This window comes from Leptopilina heterotoma, unplaced genomic scaffold (genome assembly GCF_015476425.1).
Source record: "Leptopilina heterotoma isolate Lh14 unplaced genomic scaffold, ASM1547642v1 Lhet_130, whole genome shotgun sequence".
In the NCBI taxonomy this organism is placed as follows: Eukaryota; Metazoa; Arthropoda; class Insecta; order Hymenoptera; family Figitidae; genus Leptopilina; species Leptopilina heterotoma.
In genome coordinates this window covers 985,237-999,922 of record NW_025110849.1, presented here as the reverse complement: position 1 = coordinate 999,922, position 14,686 = coordinate 985,237, and the positions used below count along the sequence as shown (strand labels likewise).

Here is a 14,686-nt window from a genome sequence, read left to right as displayed (position 1 = left end):
AACATAAAGATATTGATTGCTCCGAGTCGAAGACTCAGAGTGATAGATTTCTTCATGTTTTATAATACTAAATAATTAAAGAGGATCGAGTGTTAAAATCATTATTTTATATTATAAAAATATTGTTACTGTAACTTCTTCAAAATTATTTTCATATTCTATTATTATCTAAAATTTAAACTAAAATTCATTTTCAAATCAATTTTTATTAGAAAATTCTAAGAGAAAAACTTAAATACAAAAGTAAATTATTTATTGAATAATTAAATGTTTCTTAAAATATAATTCATATAAAGAATGTTATTAACAAATTTTTAAATAATTGAATTCTTTTGACGAATTTTAAGAAAATTTTTTAGATTAGTGACATTTTTCAAGGAAATCGATTAAAATTGTATTAAAAATAATTATTGAAATTTTGCGATGATTTTATTATTTCTGAAAATAATTGAATTACTAAGAAGAAACTTATATAAAATTAGTAAATTATTTAAAATTCTGTGAAATATTTATGATTTATGAAAATAACTAAATGTTTTCGTACAATTTTATTAATATTATTTTTAAATAATTAAATTCTTTTCGGTCATTTTATTAAAATAGTAGATATTGATAATCATTGAAATGAGGAACATTTTTGAAAAAAATTGAAATTTTCACAAGAATTTTATTAAAATTTTTGAAAATAATTGAATTTTGAAAACAATTTTTTCCATTTAAGTAAAGATAATAATTGGGATTTTGTCGGGTTTTTTTTTAAATTTTAAACATAATTGAATTTTGTGATAAGAATTTTATTACTTTTGAAAATAATTGAATTTCTGCAATTATTCGTAACTTCTTCAAATGTCAATTTTTTTAGTGTTTTTAACTAAAATTCTTCTATAAATTCATTATTTTTTAAAATTAGTTAAATAGATATTGACAAATTTAAATAATTTTAGAAGATTTTTAATTATTAAAAATTTTCGAAAATCGAAGTTAATTAAAATTTCTAATTAAATTCATTCAAACTTGAAATTTTATAAAATTTTAAATAGAAGCCGTTTGAAATTGATTTATTTATAAAAATTGTAAACGCAACTCTTTTAAAATTGAATTACTTTTAAAATATTTAAGTAAAATTATTCATTAAATAATTTATTTATTTTACGATAGTTGTTCAAGATTTAAGTTTTTTAAAAACAAATTTTTGTCAGAAAGATTTTTGTAAACATTTTTAACAATAATTGTACTCTTAGGAAGAATGTTATATTTTATGAAAATAATTGTATTCTATATAAATAATCAATTTTATTATCATTTTTTAAATTTATGAAGCATTTTATCAAAATTTTTTTAAATAAATGAATTCTCGAGAAAAATTTTATTATTTATGAGAATTATTGTTCTTTTGCGAAGAATTATATTCAAATTTTTTTAAATAATTGAATTCCCATAAAAAAGTGTATTATTTGTGAAAATAATTGAATTCTTAAGAAGAATTGTATTGGAAAAAATTGAATTGTATAGGAAAATTTTATTAAAATTGCAATTTTATTAACTAAATCTTGTAAAGAATTTTGTCAAAATTTTTTTTAATAATAAAATATTTAAAAGAATTTTATTTAAATTTATTGAAATAATTGCATTACTCACAACTATGTTTTTCAATTCTCTGAATATATTTGAATTCTTTCGAGAAATTTAATTAAAAAATTAAAAATAATTGAATTGATAAGAAGAAATTTATAAAAAAAATTGGTAAATAATTGAATTCCTGTGAAATTTTTATTAAAATTTTGTTTAATTAATTGAATTCTTTTGAAAAATTTTATTAAAATAGTAAGATAGTAAAAATAATTAAAGAGAGGAAATTTTTTTTAAATAATTGAAATTTTGGCAAGAATTTTATTAAATTTTATGAAAATATAATTGAATTTCGGAGAAAAATTTTATTATTCATAAAGATAATTGAAATTTTGACGAGAATTTAAAAAAATTTTTTAACATAATTGAATTTCTTCGAAGATCGATTATTCTTAAAATTTCTATTTAAATTCATTTAAAAATTGTTATTTTTAAAAATTTCAAATCGAAACCTTTGAAGATTGAAGTTCATCTATTTATGAAGATTGTAAACTCAACTCCTTTGATATACAATTAATTTTGAAATTTTTAAGTAAAATTATTCATTAAATAATTTATAAGTAAAATTTTATGATAGTTCTTGAAGAATTAAGTTATTTAAAACGAAATTTTTATGAGAAATTGAAAAAATTGAAGTTTTTGTATTAGAATTTGTGGTAATTTTATAGAATTTGTGTAAAAGACACAAAAATTCAGAATTTTGTTATGAATTCTAAAAATTTAATTTCTTTAGGTACCTACTTTTAATAAAAATTCCTGATATTTCCCTGAATTCCCTATGTCAGAATATATGATTATTATAATTATAATAATATCAAAACTATTTATTCCAATTCATATTTTATTTTTATAAAATAAATTACTAAGTATAATATACTTTATAATAAAATATTAGAATAAATTATTGTAGATAATTTCAAGTAATGAAATTTACAAAGTTTACAAAGTAAATAAAAAAGGACGTCTAATAAGATAGTTTCTACTTTAAAGTAGAAAGACAAGTTTAATATGATAAATTTAATCTTAAAAATAAAAAAAATATCAGGTACGTGTTTTTTTTCCTTTTTTATTAACTAACAAAGTGACGTCAAGTAAGGCAAAAGATCAAATTTTAAATTGAAAAAGGCGTCATAACGAATTAAATTTACTTTCAATGTGAAAAAGGAGTCTAGACGATACAATCTTACACGTCAAATAGAAAAAGAACGTCAAGTAAAGCCAAGAAATAAAATTCAATTTTGAGTGAAGAAGTTTATATTCAAACGCAAATTTTATTTTTTTTCATAAACATAAATAAAACTCAACATAAATAAAAAAACAAACGAAAAAATCGAAATCTTGAAATGTAAATAGAAAACATTTTTTAACGCCAATTAATAATGATGAATGTAAAAATAAATTTAAGATAGAAAAAAAATTAAAACAAAAAATTTATACTTTAATTTTCACAAGTGCAAAGAAAGGCTATCAGGACCCACTCTGATTGAAAGAGTAAATTTTGTCTTGTTCCTTCGAACTCATCCAATTTGGAGCCTAATTAAATTTTTTCATTGGGTAGAAAGTAAGATTATCCAAATAAAATAGAAAAAACACAAAATTCTCGCAACTTTTTTCAACTTTGCAAACAAACATTCTGTGTTTTTCTGCAAGCTTAGAAAAACAATATGATGATTACATAAGTTTTGCATATTTTGTCATATATACACATATATATATATGTTTGATGATTCAGTGTACATTTTAAATGAGACGATAACGAGTAGACAATAAATTAAAAGTGAGTGTTTGCAGCTCAGCATTTCGTATACGTACGTGAAAGTACAAGCGATAAACTCGCCGTAAAATTTTAATAAATTTATTAATATTAAAAAAAAAATAAATATAAAAACACTGGGCAACCTTAAACAAAAGAACATAATTTTTTTGGCAAAATGATTTTGCACGCAACTAAACGTCCCCGACAATAATTTGTCACGCGAATTTCATAAAGGTTAGACTTTAATTTTTAAAGGTTAAATTTAATAAGACGAATATATTGTTAAACTTGAAATCGAGGACGAGATCTCTCCCCGGGTAAATAATGACTGTAATCATAAAATCGATTTTTAAATACCTCTTGTTATTCTCACACAATATTTTCCAAAAGATATTAAATATTATTTACATGTGTATGTTCCTGAAGTATTTTGTTCAAATTTTAGATTACAAAAAGTTATAAAATATTTTTTTTACTCTTGTTGTGGTTGTTAGTTATTTTCTGTAACCTTTGATGGTAAATACTGATTATAAATATTGATTGTAAATAGTGAAAGTGCAAATAAAGTTTATTTTTCCTTATATATATTTTTATGTAAGAGATGAGTCACAATTTTCTTATTATAACTTGAATAGTTTACTCATTTATAAATAGTTTATTTATTTTATTACAAATTTCTTTTCGGCCTTTTCTCGAATTTTTTGACACACGCATGGCACAAAAACATACCAAAAAATTACAATTTTTCTGTAAAAAAAATGTCAGGAAATTAACAAATAAATACGAAAACTTATAATATTCTACTAAATAATATATGATTGAAGATTTTTAAAAATTATGCAATGATTTTAGCAGTCGGCAAATTTGAAAAAAAATTAAACACTGAAAATTGTTTTGACAATTTTTTAAACTTTGGTATATTTTTTAAAAATTGCAGACAAAATTTAAAACTTATATCAGGCGTCAACCTTCAAGTCTCAGCTTTAATTTAAGACCAAAAAAGTTAAAAAATCTTATTCGGTTCGCGAGATATCATTATAAATGTCAGAGCATGTTTTTGGACAAATTCATTGAATTAGTCAATTTTGCACTTTTTTGGTCTTAAATTAAAGATGAGACTTGAAGGATGACACTTATATAAGTTTTAAATTTTGTCTCAAATTTTTTAAAAATATGCCAGAGTTTAAAAAATTGGCAACAAGGTTCAAAAAATTTTGAAAACAAAAAATTATAAATATATAAATTATAAAAAGTCTGCCCCTACCTAATCGTCATTTTTCTTCGAACTGAGCACGAAAATGCAGGTTCCAAATGTCGTGAATCCATGAGGACGGATAAAGCCGTGAATAATTTAGACTTAAATTATCTGCAACAAGCAAAAAATATTGTGATAAATATTATAACATAGAATTTCGAGAAAAATATATTTATAGCAAATTTTTCGAACAGCATATAGGTATACAGCATAGGTACAGAAAATATAAAACTACACAAGAAAATATATGTCAATTTTTTATTTTTGCAATTAAAAAAAAATTTTATAAAAAAATCATTATATTTATGCAATATTTTATTTCTCCGTATTTTTTTTAACAGATGAATAGAACATTGAAATTCTTCGAAATATTTCTCCTCTCGTAGAAAAAAAAAGATAATGTGCTCATTGAAATCACGTGACCTGTAAATATTATATGAGAATTTTTTTTCTCTCATTTTCACCAAGTGAATTATAAAAGACGATAACCGCACAAAGAGTGCTTTCTGTTTTTTGGAATGTAAATATTTTACCGGCAACACAAAGCCAATTAATTTTTAACCCAATTAAGTGAAGTAATTGAAACTAAATAATTAATTGAAATTTTTTTTAATTATCAGATACAATCAATCGAAAGTGATACAATGTCAAATCAATTAAAACACTTCAGTTAAAATTAATTGCTAACTGTGTTTATTTATAATTAAAATCACTTCACTAATATCAGGTCAGGTTGACTGATTGTTAAACCAACTGCGCATGACGTAATATTAGTCTTTCATTTTGGATAATTTTCTATTACATTAGACGCATGGTCAAATTTGGACTTTTATCTTGTATGGGATAGTAAAGACGTAACAATAACTTGCAAGAAACTAGACAATTTTTTTATATCTAGAAAAAATATTTTGTTATATTAATTATAACTAGAAACAACTCACTCAATTTTTTAAATAAAATTAGCAATTTCAAAAATAAGAGAAAGTAAAAATTTTTAATTCAAATTTTTTTTTATAAAAATAAAATATGAATTGAAATAGGTATATATCTAGTTTTAATATTATTATAATTATAATAATCATATATTCTTATATAGGGAATTCAGGGAAATATCAAGAATTTTTATTACAAGTACTGAAAAAATTAAATTTTTAAAATTCATAAGAAAATTCTGAATTTTTGTGTCTTTTTTGTTTCACTCATCAACTACAAAACTACCACAAATTCTAATACAAAAACTTCAATTTTTTTCAATTACTTATAAATTATTTAATGAATAATTTTACTTAAAAATTTCAAAATCAATTGGATTTCAAAAGATTTGCGTTTACAATCTTCATAAATAGATGAACTTCAAGGGCTTCAATTTTAAATTTTTAAAAATATCAATTTTTAAATGAATTTAAATAGAAATTTTAAGAATAACTGATTATAGAAATTCAATTATTTTCAAATGTGATAAAGTTCTTCGCAGAAATTCAATTATGTTAAAAAATTGTTTTCAAATTATCGTCAAAATTTCAATTATCTTTATAAATAATAAACTTTTTTTCCGAAATTCAATTATATTTTCAAAAAATGTAATAAAATTCTGCGCATTTAAATTATTTTCAAAAATTTTCCTGATTTCAATTATTTTTAATATCTACTATTTTAATAAAATTTTCCAAAAGAATTCAATTATTTAAACAAAATTTGAATAGAAATTTCACAGGAATTCAATTACTTACCCATTTTTTTATAAATTTCTTCGCATCAATTCAATTATTTTTAATTTTTTAATTAAATTTCTCGAAAGAATTCAAATATATTCAGAGAATTGAAAAAAATAGTTGTGACTAATCCAATTATTTTAAAAAATTTAAATAAAATTCTTTTAAATATTTTATTATTTAAAAAAATTTTAACCATATTCTTTACAAGATTTAGTTAATAAAATTGCAATTTTAATAAAATTTTCCTATACAATTCAATTTTTTTCAATACAATTTTTCTTAAGAATTCAATTATTTCTACAAATAATACATTTTTTATAGGAATTCAATTATTTAAGAAAATTTGAATAAAATTCTTAGTAAAAGAACATTTATTTTCATAAATAATAAAATTTTTTTCGAAAATTCATTTATTTAAAAAAATTTTGATAAAATGCTTCATAAATTTGAAAAGTGATAATAAAATTGATCATAGAATACAATTATTTTCATAAAATACTAGCGTCATATTCCTCGCTCGCTCGGAAGACATTTTACTTATTTCCACTTACATAAATAGTTCTTGAGGTAAAAATTTTGTTTAAAAAATTTTTAACGTCAAAAACTCTCCTGATTAAGCTAATTTTGTTTAAAAAAATCTTTAACTTCAAAAACGATCCTTATACCTCATACAGTATGAATGCAGGCTAATTGTTTATAACATTTTTACACCAATAGGTCTTTTTTTAAAAATTATGTAATATATGTTTCGTAGTGGTTTTTAGCGTAGAATCAAATAGCGCTATAAGTTTCTTATAAAAATCGATTTTTCTTCATTTGTTTATAAAAAAAAATTGTTAAAAAAATATTTTTTTAACATTCAACGCCAAAAATTATCATTAGATCCCATGCCAGGATTCCAATAGTTACTTTTATTATATCTGCATTCCTTTGCCTATAGGCATCAATGGGTTAATGTAAAAAATCTTTTCCCTAATGCATTTTTTCAGTTACTAAAAAATAAATTTGACACAATAACGTTCGACTTTTGTTCCACTAAAGACCATAAAAATAAAAAATTAGAAATATAAGCCTGGATAAAGTGTGGAGGAAAAGATTTTTTACAATAAAAAAGGAAAATAATGTTTATAAAAAAGTTAAAAATATATAGTTAAACTGTTTATAATAATAATATATACGTATATAATTAATAAATGTATTAGAGGCGAGCAGTAAAGGTCATATCATCTTTTAAAATACACTGATATAGGCGCTACTTGGAAAAAAATTAATCTCTAAATTAGAGATTAAATCTGAGATTTAGGCATAAACTATCACTGGAATCGGACGTAAGATGTAAGCAGATCACTAAAACTGAAATTTGGTATTATATCTAATCCGAATATTAGTATTGTGAAGAGCACGTATTTCTTATGCCTAAAAATGATATTAGGAATCTCAAATTTTATGACATATGGAACATATGTTCTAAACTATCAACTTACTTGAATAAATTCAAATCTAATATATTATTTGAATAAACAATATTAAAAATTTTAGTCGTATATTTATATAATTCTTATTTTTGTAATAACTCGATGTAATAAGAATTTATAATTTATCACAATTTAGAGTGATAATTATTCACAAAATATTTATATTGTTTTCCCTGTATGAACTATACATTGACAAGTATAAAAAAGTAGTTGGATATTTTTAAAACACAATACGAATTTTATATTTTTATTTCATTTTTTTGTTTTAACGGCGTTGGAAGGTCTGTAAAATTTGTAGGTTACAATTATCGCCCGACAAAATACGACACTGACTGATTTAAATGACGTGAAATAGGTAAATAAACATTTTTCAACCACTTTTTCTCTAAACACAGACACTTTTTACAAAATAGGCCAACATACAACGAGTAGGAATCTTCTTAATTACCTAAATTCAAAAGATGGTTTAAATTCATGCAGAAACGCGGTTGTAAAATGTAAAATTGGAAAGTGATGTAATGCTAAGAATATAACAGCTGGACCATTGTGCTCTCTGCATGCTTCTGCCCTCTTCTGGCGACTGGCAGTAATCCGCTTCTTGTTGTCTGTCATTACATTACTTTCCAATCATTTCCAATTTTACATTTTACAACCGCTTGACAACCGCGTTTCTGCATGAATTTAAACCATCTTTTGAATTTAGGTAATTAAGAAGATTCCTACTCGTTGTATGTTGGCCTATTTTGTAAAAAGTGTCTGTGTTTAGAGAAAAAGTGGTTGAAAAATGTTTATTTACCTATTTCACGTCATTTAAATCAGTCAGTGTCGTATTTTGTCGGGCGATAATTGTAACCTACAAATTTTACAGACCTTCCTTCACAGACCTTCGCTTTTATTTGGATATTTGAAAATAAAATTAATACTTAATTAATTAAAATGGTTTAAATCTTTTTTGTCACTGATTAACTTAAAACACAATGTACCTAATTCATATAAAAAAAGTTGTGAAATTAACAAATCCCATTCATTCTGTAGAAAATAACCTTTAAAGTAAGCTTAAGATCATTAAAAGTGTTCATGTTTTTAGAAGTTATTTAAATTTTTGTAAAACATTGACAATAATGATTTTTTAAAAATATCTTACACAGAAATAGAATTGTTAAATGTCAATACTCAATAATCTAATTCTTTTCACTTAAAGTACAATTCAACACTTCTTATTTTTGAAATTTCATATTTTAGACATTTTGGGCTTTTGGAATTTTTATTGTAGAAAAATATTTTTTAGATTGTGTATGGATTAAAAAATTCAATTTTAAAGTTCTGAATGTTCTTCGCATGCTTTATAGTGATAGAACACTACTGCGCATGCGTTATAGTAATAGAACACTACTGCGCATGCCTGACATTGACAGAACACTACTGCGCATGCTTGACATTGACAGAACACTACTGCGCATGCTTGATACTAATAGAATACTACTGTGCATGCTTGATACTGATAGAACACTACTGCGTATGCGTTATAGTGATAGAACACTACTGCGCATGCGTAACATTGACAGAACACTACTGCGCATGCGTAATATTGACAGAACACTACTGCGCATGCGTAATATTGACAGAACACTACTGCGCATGCGTGATACTGACAGAACACTACTGCGCATGTCTGATATTTATAGAACACTACTGCGCATGCCTGCTATTCATAGAACACTACTGCGCATGTCTGATATTTATAGAACACTACTGCGCATGCGTATATGTATGTACAATGAGTATATGTATATACGATACTATGAATAAATGATAAATGATGAAAGTCGAACGACCGAACGATGAAGTACGGAAGTACACGAACGACGGACGACAAAACGACGACGAATCATATGTTAATATTATAGGAGATAAAACATTCTTCCTAAAAGTACAATTATTGTTAAAAATGTTTATAAAAATCTTTCTCTCAGAAATAATAAAAGTCATCGCAAAATTTCAATTATTTTTAATACAATTTTATTCGATTTCCTTGAAAAATGTAACTAATCTAAAAATTTTCTTAAAATTCGTCAAAAGAATTTAATTATTTAAAAATTTGTTAATAACATTCTTTATATGTGGACGTCCACATGAAAAGGGCCCATATTGTCGGTTCTAGTTTTCGAGATAATCGCAATTTAGTAATTGAGCAAATTCTTAATTTTTTTTTATTTTTTATTATCAATCTACATGTTTTGACAAGTCGAATCATGCGGTTTTCATTAATTTATCGATAATTTAACTGTTTGATTTCATTGGTTCTTTACAAAAATGAAAAGGGCCGATTTTGTCGGTCATTTGCAAAAGTAATCCGTATTTTAAAAATGGAGGTATAGAAAAATTTAAAACCTCTTGATTTTTCATCTCTAAGGTGTCCTGGACTGTAAACAATTCTTATCTGAATAACTTCTCAGAAGAACCAGAGATATTGATGTTAGAGTCTTTTTTTCGTAATTATCGAAATGAAAATTTGTATATTTCGTCAATTTTTTCATAATAGAGACTGTCAAAAATTTTTAAATAAGTTTAATATCTATTCTTTTTCTTCAAATGACACAATAAAATTGTACCTAATCATTAATCCTGTAAAAAAATGGTTTTTTAATAGAAAAACTGTCCTTTTTAGAAAAGGGCCCATATTGTCGGTTACACCACCCTGAACGCCTGAAAATTGGAAGGTATTTCAAAAATAAATTTTGACAAACTATTAAAAATACAATTTTTTTACTAATTATAGTATAAAAATACATATATTTAACTGTAAAAAAATTTTTGAAAAATGAAAAAATATTCAAAAATGGCGAAGATATGGCGTTTTTTCGAAACTACATTTTTCGGAACGGTGTACATGATTTCTCAAAAACTACTTAACCGATTCTCTTTAAATTTTGTACACAACTGCTCAATAACATTCTCTATGACATGACGTAGGATTTTTTTAATATGATTTTTTAAAAAAAGTTATACATTTTTAAAGAAAATTTTTTGTACCAAAAATTTTAGACTTTTTTTTTAAGTGCTCCCATTTGCTCAAAAAATTTTTTCTTTAAAAACGGCTACGTCATGTCATAGAAAATGTTATTGAGCAGTTGTGTACAAAATTTAAAGAGAATCGGTTGAGTAGTTTTTGAGAAATCATGTACACCGTTCCGAAAAATGTAGTTTCGAAAAAACGCCATATCTTCGCCATTTTTGAATATTTTTTCATTTTTCAAAAATTTTTTTACAGTTAAATATATGTATTTTTATACTATAATTAGTAAAAAAATTGTATTTTTAATAGTTTTGTCAAAATTTATTTTTGAAATACCTTTCAATTTTCAGACGTTCAGGGTGGTGTAACCCCTTAATTAAGGGGAGGGGGTGGTTCTAAAAATTTAAAACCTGTTGGTTTTTTTTCTTCATGGTGCCTTGAACTGGAAACAATTCTTATCTGAATAACTTCCAAGAAGAACCAGAGATACAACAATTAGTTGGTATCGGAATTTTTAATTCCGTTTTTCTCGAAATGAGGTTTTTGGCGTTCTAAACTTTGAAATTCCGTAACTCAGCGAATTTTTAACCAAAAAAGTTCTAAGACCACTCAAAATTCTCCAAATTTTGCCAGGATTACGCCCATATAAATAACTCCAATAGTGCCAAAATGGGCCCTTTTCATGTGGACGTCCACATATGAATTATATTTTAAGAAACATTTAATTATTCAATAAATAATTTACTTTTGTATTTAAATAATTGAATTCTTGTAGAATTTTCTAATAAAAATTGATTTGAAAATGAATTTTAGTTTAAATTTTAGATAATAAGGGGTCTTCTAAAAACCTTTTTTTCTTTATTTTTAAAAAACTTTCAGTTTTATTAAAACAATTGAAATTAAGAAATAGAAGTGATGAAAATTATTTCCTTACAAAAATTGAGAATTTTCTACAAAAATATTAAGAAACGGGAATAGGATCGAATGTTTTTCTTTCAAAAAAAAATAAGTTTGTAAACAATATTGTTATAGAGAAATAAAAATTATGCATAAAATGGGTATTTTTCCTACTTTTTTATTAAAATTTTCTTAACAATTAACAATTTTCTAGTATTTTTTATAAATGAAAATAAGAATAATTTGCATAATAATTTAGATCAGTCAAATGAAATTTGTTATAGAAAAAAGTATATAACAAACAAAATGGGTATATTATTCATTTGTTAATCAACATTTTTTTAAATTTTCTAATTTCTAATATTATTTTATTATGAAACATGAAAAAATATCTGCATATTTTCGATTTGTCAAACAATACTTTTTAAAAAAAAAAAAGACAAAAGCATACATAAAAACTGCGGACTGAATGAATGAAAGAATATACGAAGATTAATATAGTTAATTATTTATTTATTTACAATTTTTTGTTTATTTAAATATTTAAGACAAATGAACAATTACTCTATACCAATAACACTTGAATCTAAAAATAAAAATTTCACCCGCATGTAGGATCGAACCGTAGACCTTGGAGACACGACGCATGTGAGTTACCACGCAGCCACATATCTTGTCCCATTTTTTTTCACGTTTTATGAATTTTAAGCAATTGTAAGTAGTAATTATTAGTATTAGGGTTTTTCTTTCATGGAAAAAATCTATCGAAATGTCTAATGCGTTAAATAATAACTTCTGAAATATTAATCACTGTATAAACACTTACACACAATGTCAAACTTTAAACACTCTCTTGTAAACGTTATACAATAGTTGCCTGGCACGTATGTCCAAAGCATTTGTTTGTGTGTCGATTTATCGCGCTTCACTAGTCGGAGCATGCCTTCGCTTTTCAATAATTGATCTACTCTAGTTCAAGGATCCGAGTCCTCGACTTATCAAGGAGAACAGTATATCTTCCACAACGGGAACGTTAATCCTCAATAAACAAATTTATTTTGCACTTTCAATTGCCACAATCGTTTCTCGCTTTTAATTATTCTGTCCAGGCAAAACAATAAGCTTTTAAAAATAGTTTATGTACAGAATATCAAAGGAGCGAGAGAAAAAGAGAAAGATAGAGATTGAGAGACAGAAAGTCCCATCATTGACCCTGGTTTTTAAAGTGAAGAACTCACGAGTATTGTCGCCAATGAAAATTTATTTGAAAAACAAAAAGCTATAATACATCGTGTCACATGTAACCAGTTTATTAAAAATAACGTCACTGATAACACATTTCGTGAATTTATATTTGCAAATTTTTTCTTGAAATTTTACACTTTTAATTTTCAATATAGACAACTCACGTTTCAGTTTTTAATTCCACAGTAATTCTCTTTTCAAATAACAAATTAAAATTTTGATTGAAAACATTTAATTTAAAAATAAAAAAGAAGAAAAAATAATTTCAATTTATACGCTTGAATGAAATATAAAAACATTAAATATTTTTCAAAGTTAAATTTTATTTCAGAACATTTTTATTATACTAGATTAAAATCTTCTATATCGAATTTATATAAAGTATATAAAAATATATAAATTCATATAAAATAAAATAATAAATACGATTAAAGCATAAAAAATTATACAAAAAATGTATACAAAGAAACAATAGTGAATCGCCAGTTAATTATATAAAATATATAAAATTTAACCAATTAAAATATTGTATATAAATATTTCCCAAAACTTTTGATTTAAAATTTATTAAAGAAAAAATATAAAACTATAAAGTTAATTAAAAGCTCTTTTTAAGAATTATAATAATCGCAAAATTTTTTAACTTTTTAAATTTTACTTTATTAATTCAAAATGCTTCTTAAAAAAAAGTCAAAGGGTTTCTAAAAATATATCTCACGAGTATAAGTAATAAGGCGATGTACTCGGAACGGCCTTGTAGATGCATTAAAACATGTCTTCCGGGATATAAGCACGCTTGTTCTACATTTACATTAACTTTGTTCCAAGTGAAAACTGTCAGATCGCGATTTCCTCAGAAAGAAGATCTTTCTAAGAGATTTACGTAACAGGTATATTAAACAATAATTATTTTTCAAGGTTTTCCATATTACCGTTGTAAAACTGTATCGAGAAAAAACAGCCTTGAAATTTTATTAACACTGTTGTTTCTGAATTAAACATTTTATTATTTTTTTTATTTCAGTGCCTCATATTTTTTGCAGTAACAATTTATTTTAGGAGAATTTCTTTTGTAAACAAATAAAGTTATTTATAATATGTATATACATATAGTCATTTAGTAATATAAATAATTAAATCTTTTAAATCAAATATAAATTTACATTAGATTTGATATAATTTGTATTATATTTAATATAAATATAAATGTAGGTATATTAATCTTAATGAACTCTTAATAAAAATGTATATTAATTTTCAATACTGGTATTGCATATTTGCTTCATATACAATTTATTAAATTTAATACAGATTTTTCTAACAGTGCAAAATATTATTACTTTTAAAGTATTTTAAAGTATTTTTTCTTAATTCGCTGAATTCGAATTTCAAGTCAGATTTAAAAAATTTAAAACTGTGGACCCAAAATGACGACTACAAAAATAAAAAAATTTGTTAGATTCGATTGAAACACGTTACTCGGGGGTTTTCGGCGTCGCTGATTACGAATATGATGTCAGATTTTCAAAATTTAAAATGGCGGATCCAATATGGAGGATAATTGCAAAATTGATTCGATTCGATCAAAATTCGTTTCTCTGGGGTTTTTAGGATCGCTGAATTCGAATTTGATGTTCGTTTTTTAAAATTCAATATGGCGGATCCAATATGGAGGATAATTTCAAAATGAATGCGATT

At 23.8% G+C, this 14,686-nt stretch overlaps 1 protein-coding gene across 4 annotated transcripts in view; it reads right to left on the bottom strand.

Moving 5' to 3' along the window:
• Window positions 1-14,686, bottom strand: part of LOC122512966 (octopamine receptor beta-2R-like) — a 557,896-nt gene that overhangs the window by 64,411 nt on the left and 478,799 nt on the right. For all 4 annotated transcript variants that reach the window (XM_043629166.1, XM_043629165.1, XM_043629168.1 and 1 more), the window contains one exon: window positions 4,650-4,751. The gene's annotated coding sequence lies outside the window, so the exon portion shown is untranslated. The remainder of the gene's footprint in view (window positions 1-4,649; window positions 4,752-14,686) is intronic.